The sequence below is a fragment of the Hetaerina americana genome, unplaced genomic scaffold (genome assembly GCF_022747635.1).
Source record: "Hetaerina americana unplaced genomic scaffold, ioHetAmer1.1.p SCAF_614, whole genome shotgun sequence".
Classification (NCBI taxonomy): domain Eukaryota; kingdom Metazoa; phylum Arthropoda; class Insecta; order Odonata; family Calopterygidae; genus Hetaerina; species Hetaerina americana.
Genome location: NW_027287222.1, coordinates 92000 through 97999, shown reverse-complemented (window position 1 = coordinate 97999; position 6000 = coordinate 92000). Strand labels below are relative to the sequence as shown.

Here is a 6000-nt window from a genome sequence, read left to right as displayed (position 1 = left end):
TGAAGCTTAAATTGATCCGCGAAAATTATTTATTTTCGCACTTGCAAATTTCAGGCGATCCGGCTGGAAAAATATTCGCGAAATTGCATTTTCGCGGAGAGAAGCGATTTTATTCCATGCGAGCGGAGCAAAAGTAATGTAATCCAAATTGAAGCAGCACAACGAAGTATTAAAAGGAATGAATTATTAAAAGGAGAGAAACTTGGGAAGAAAAAAAATCCCATCTGAAGAGAGTCGTCGTCACTTTAAAGTGTAAGTGTAACAATAAATACAATTTTGTGAAAATAATGCAATTATTTTTTCTGCTTTCAATGCAACGTCAACAACAACAACGTCTTGTCTCCTCAGTATTCCATCATTGGAGACGACGACAACTGTTGAAGAGAGGCGCCGGATCACGTTTCAAACTTTGGCGTGTGACGCCCCTTCCTTCCAGCTGTTTACCTCCCCCCCGAAGAGATGGCGCGCGCGCGCTCCCGGCAAGGAGCGTCATTCAAGACGACCCGACGCGAATCGACTCGCGGAAATAGGCGAGTTCCACTCTTTTACCTTAGTTTTTGAACACCAATCTTTCCACAGAATTTATGCGAAGATAATTCTTGTAAAAGGAGTGTGTGTTTGATGAAAAAAAATTGAACGGAAAAGAAACTCAATACATCGGAGGAAACGACCGATCGCGAGCACTCGGGAAAAATTGGAAAAATGTTTGCAAAAAAATTTTCAGAAATTTTTTGCGAATTTCGCGGAAATCGATGCCCATTTCCGCGATTTTTTCGAGAAAATGGAAAATATAAACAATGGAGAAATCTGGTTTTCCATCTTGTGTAATTGAAAGCGCCACTTTTTTACAGCCTTTTCGATTCCTATTCTCCGATTTGAAGAAAACCCTAATTTGTTTATATTTGAAGAAACCCTAATTTATGTATTTATTTATTTATAAGGAAAGCGTATTTTTACTAATGACGATTAATGCAAAGTAAGTGAACAGCACACGATTTTAAATCTCTACCACACAGGAAGTGAAGTGAAGAGGAAGCCCGTTTTTCGAAAAACTGTCGACCACTGAATACTGGCGAAAAGGGCCCTTTATTACCGCCCTGGATGCCCCCCTCCATTTTCGGAATGTTTGAAAATTGCGCCCGACCTTTCCCGGGAAGCGGGGAGAGAGCTTGCAATACGTCTCGTGTGTCGCTCACAGAGATGGCACGACCTAGCGAAGGACTCCGCGTTGCAATTTACTGTCTCGCCTCCGGACTCCGGGGACGCAATTGCTCCGGCCGTCCTGCCCCCCGCGCCCCCCCAAAACTTTTCTTGCTGCAGGAAAACAAGGAAGCCTTCGGAAACACCCCCGCAGGACCCTACGCGAATTCTCCCCGACCAATGCCACCCCGCGGCGCCTACGCCAATCCTGCGCCCTCCGCCCCAAGTGCTCCGGGGTCGTCCCTACACATGTAAATATTGCAGAAAAGGGCTCCCTTATCGCTTCTCGGCCTTATGGCTAAGATCAAAGTGTAGTATCTGTTCTTATCAGCTTAATATCTGATACGTCCCGCATTGCGGGACCAGAATATTAATCTGATTTTTGGACATTGGCGGGGTACCCGGAGTTTACTCCATCCCTGCCGCGGGTTGGCCCGGCATTGCAGTACCGTCGGGATCGGCCCATCATTAAAAAGGTCCACTTAAAAGCTGATGAGAACAGATTGAAGCTTAAATTGATCCGCGAAAATTATTTATTTTCGCACTTGCAAATTTCAGGCGATCCGGCTGGAAAAATATTCGCGAAATTGCATTTTCGCGGAGAGAAGCGATTTTATTCCATGCGAGCGGAGCAAAAGTAATGTAATCCAAATTGAAGCAGCACAACGAAGTATTAAAAGGAATGAATTATTAAAAGGAGAGAAACTTGGGAAGAAAAAAAATCCCATCTGAAGAGAGTCGTCGTCACTTTAAAGTGTAAGTGTAACAATAAATACAATTTTGTGAAAATAATGCAATTATTTTTTCTGCTTTCAATGCAACGTCAACAACAACAACGTCTTGTCTCCTCAGTATTCCATCATTGGAGACGACGACAACTGTTGAAGAGAGGCGCCGGATCACGTTTCAAACTTTGGCGTGTGACGCCCCTTCCTTCCAGCTGTTTACCTCCCCCCCGAAGAGATGGCGCGCGCGCGCTCCCGGCAAGGAGCGTCATTCAAGACGACCCGACGCGAATCGACTCGCGGAAATAGGCGAGTTCCACTCTTTTACCTTAGTTTTTGAACACCAATCTTTCCACAGAATTTATGCGAAGATAATTCTTGTAAAAGGAGTGTGTGTTTGATGAAAAAAAATTGAACGGAAAAGAAACTCAATACATCGGAGGAAACGACCGATCGCGAGCACTCGGGAAAAATTGGAAAAATGTTTGCAAAAAAATTTTCAGAAATTTTTTGCGAATTTCGCGGAAATCGATGCCCATTTCCGCGATTTTTTCGAGAAAATGGAAAATATAAACAATGGAGAAATCTGGTTTTCCATCTTGTGTAATTGAAAGCGCCACTTTTTTACAGCCTTTTCGATTCCTATTCTCCGATTTGAAGAAAACCCTAATTTGTTTATATTTGAAGAAACCCTAATTTATGTATTTATTTATTTATAAGGAAAGCGTATTTTTACTAATGACGATTAATGCAAAGTAAGTGAACAGCACACGATTTTAAATCTCTACCACACAGGAAGTGAAGTGAAGAGGAAGCCCGTTTTTCGAAAAACTGTCGACCACTGAATACTGGCGAAAAGGGCCCTTTATTACCGCCCTGGATGCCCCCCTCCATTTTCGGAATGTTTGAAAATTGCGCCCGACCTTTCCCGGGAAGCGGGGAGAGAGCTTGCAATACGTCTCGTGTGTCGCTCACAGAGATGGCACGACCTAGCGAAGGACTCCGCGTTGCAATTTACTGTCTCGCCTCCGGACTCCGGGGACGCAATTGCTCCGGCCGTCCTGCCCCCCGCGCCCCCCCAAAACTTTTCTTGCTGCAGGAAAACAAGGAAGCCTTCGGAAACACCCCCGCAGGACCCTACGCGAATTCTCCCCGACCAATGCCACCCCGCGGCGCCTACGCCAATCCTGCGCCCTCCGCCCCAAGTGCTCCGGGGTCGTCCCTACACATGTAAATATTGCAGAAAAGGGCTCCCTTATCGCTTCTCGGCCTTATGGCTAAGATCAAAGTGTAGTATCTGTTCTTATCAGCTTAATCCCCTTAACTTTCTTCTTTTTCGCCCGCCAAATTCAAATTTTTAAATGAACAGATCTACCGCTTTTGGACCTTTCTAGCCTCTCTGAGGAATCCCGGACGGGCCCCGACCAACGGTAAGCCCCCCGGGACACTCCCAGAGGGAAGGGGCAACAGGACACTAGGCGCCTGCTCTGCCCAGTAGCCCCTCTTTCGACCCCCGATGGCCCCACGGTCCATTGCCTCTTCAAGGCGGACCGTGGGACCCACCGCCCCCTCAGGGCTCCCCGGTCGCTCACGGACCGTTCCCCACGCCCACTTGGGGTGATAACCTCCCCGGGCTCGACGCCGGGCCCCTAAGGCCCGGCGCAGGCCCCCGCCCCCGGTGCACCGCCGGGTCCCTTCAGGACCGGTAGGCTGAGCACCGGACGTTCCCCGGCCCCCGGTGCACTGCCAGGTCCCCTCCGGACCGGTAGCTTGAGCACCGAGGCCCCCGGACCCCCTCAGGGCCCCCGGGAGCACCCTCCGTCGATCCCGTACGGATCGGCGCAGAGCGGGTGATTTGAACGGCGCGCGGTTTCCTTTTCGGCCGCGACGCCGGTCAAGCGACCGTTCGGCGCGCTTCACGCCCGATCGGTTCGATTGACCCCCTCCCCCCCGTCCGGTATTTGTGGAAGACTTCATCTTCCACAAAACCGTCATTTCAAAACCCCGGTAAATTCAAATTTCCTCCCGATCCCACCCATACGGGCCGAGAAGCGGGTTGAGCGCCTTCAGCGCCATCCCTCGGCGGCCGCCTGGACTTCATTCAGGTGGACGCCACGCGCTTAATTTAAATTTGTATTTTTGAAAATTTTCGTTCCGCAGTCCCTCAGACCGCGGAAAAGCCCTCCGTCGCCCCCCTTGGCCTTCAGCATTTATATCTTTTGAATTTTTTTGTGTCCTTAAAAGGACAATTTTCAAAACAACGTACCACGGTCCTTCAGGCCGTGGAATATCGTCCGCCAGGCCCCGTTTGTGCCATGACTTAACGCCCTCCCATGCCCCCACGTCCTCCCCGTAAAAACGGGGGGGCGGGGGCCGTTAGAAAAGCACCATCGCGTGCTAGTTCCTCCGCCCCCCCCTCCTCCTCTCGCACTCCGCGGAGGAGGAAAGTCGAGGCGTCAGAGCCCGACTCCTCCCCTCCCCATACACCACCGGACGGCGCGTCCGAAAGCGCTTCGGCGCGTAGGACGCGTCGCCCGCGGAAAATCATACACTATGGCTCCCCCGTTTCTTCTTCTTCTTCTTCTCCATCCGGCGTCCGAAAGCCTTCCCTTGAGACCTTCTCCCCGCTCTCGGACGTCACCTATTCTCCCCCCAAGTCCCGTTCTTCTTCCCCTCTCTCCCTCGACGACTTCACGACGCCTCCGGATTCTTCTTCGTCCAGACGTCCGGCGCTGGATTCTCCCCCCCCGATTCCCCCGACTGCCCCCGCCCCCCAAACGACTGACAGGGTCCCGGCGCTTCTCCTGACCGGCACCGCGGTGTCGGCCAGGAGAATCGACAATCAACTTGTGGTTTACTTTCCCGTGGCGGACACGTTAACCTGCACCGAGGTGGGATGCAGCATGTCCTTCCGCGCTACGGAGTGGACGGCGATGCGGAGAAGTCTCGTCCGGCACCTGATGGAGCAGCACGGCCACCGACTCACGTCGGTGAACGCCTGCTCCATCTGCGGTGGGACTATCGGCCGCAAGCCGTCCACTCATCCCTGCCTCAAAGGGGGGATACGTAAGGCTGCGGACGGACGTGTTGCACTCTCGCATCGGTGCGGGGCATGCGATTTCGCATGCGCTACCCGTCGCGGGCTTGCGAACCACATGGTGACCCACAAGAGACCTCCCCCCTTGATTGCCCCCCTTCAGGAGGCAATCGAGGAGACAGTTAGATGCACGACGCCGCCCAACGTGACCGAGGCGCAACCCTCCGATCCAGACGCAGCAGCAGACGCTCCGGCCGAAGACCTGGCGCCGGGGCAGCCTCCTGAAGTCGGTGACCTTAACGACACCGGGTCACCGCCGCCTGTGGACGCAGCAACATCGCCGCCGCCAGCTCCAGACGCAGCAGAAGGAGCACCACGACAGGTCGAGCCACCGATACAGCAGAAGGAGAAGCTGTGGCTCGACCGACTGGCCAGCACATCCGGCCAGTCATGGGAGGAGTTCGAGGTCGTGGTGCAGGATCTGGTGGCCACCACCCAGGCGGAGAGGAAGAGGGAGGCGAAACCTGCGGACGGAGGGGAAGCTCCTCGGCCACGAAACGTCGTGCACAGACAACCACCAAGACGCAGACAAGTAGCTGACTACGACGCGAAAAAGGCGTCGGACATACAGAAACTCTTCAGGAGTCATCCCAGGAGGGCAGTGGAGAGCATCCTGTCCGATAAGTCACCCTATTGCGACATTCCCGCGGAGGAGGTGGAAAAGCATTTCCGCCAAGTCTACGGGAATGTCGGGATGGGGGGCTTGGAGGACGAGGGTGACGACTCGGTCTACCGTCGCACGACGGAGACCGAGAAGAAACTGCTCCTCGAAAGGATCACTCCTGAGGAAGTGACGAGACGCATGTCTAGAACCAAGAACACCGCCCCGGGCCCCGATGGCCTCACCTACGGCGACCTGAGGGCGGTCGATAGACATGGACGAATTCTCTCTTTTATCTTCAACAGATGCCTGAAGGAGGCCAGGACACCGGCCGCGTGGAAGACCTCTCGGACTGTCCTCCTGCACAAAGGGGGGGA

The 6000-nt window shown here is 52.9% G+C and overlaps 1 non-coding gene and 1 pseudogene across 1 annotated transcript; both read left to right on the top strand.

The window, feature by feature from the left end:
• The first annotated feature begins 1478 nt into the window (after positions 1 to 1478).
• Positions 1479 to 1671, top strand: LOC139695670 (U2 spliceosomal RNA). The gene has a single exon (XR_011702349.1). It is a non-coding gene; the product is annotated as a U2 spliceosomal RNA (small nuclear RNA).
• A 1511-nt stretch (positions 1672 to 3182) lies between these two features.
• LOC139695694 (U2 spliceosomal RNA) lies at positions 3183 to 3316 on the top strand (annotated as a pseudogene).
• Positions 3317 to 6000: the final 2684 nt, after the last annotated feature.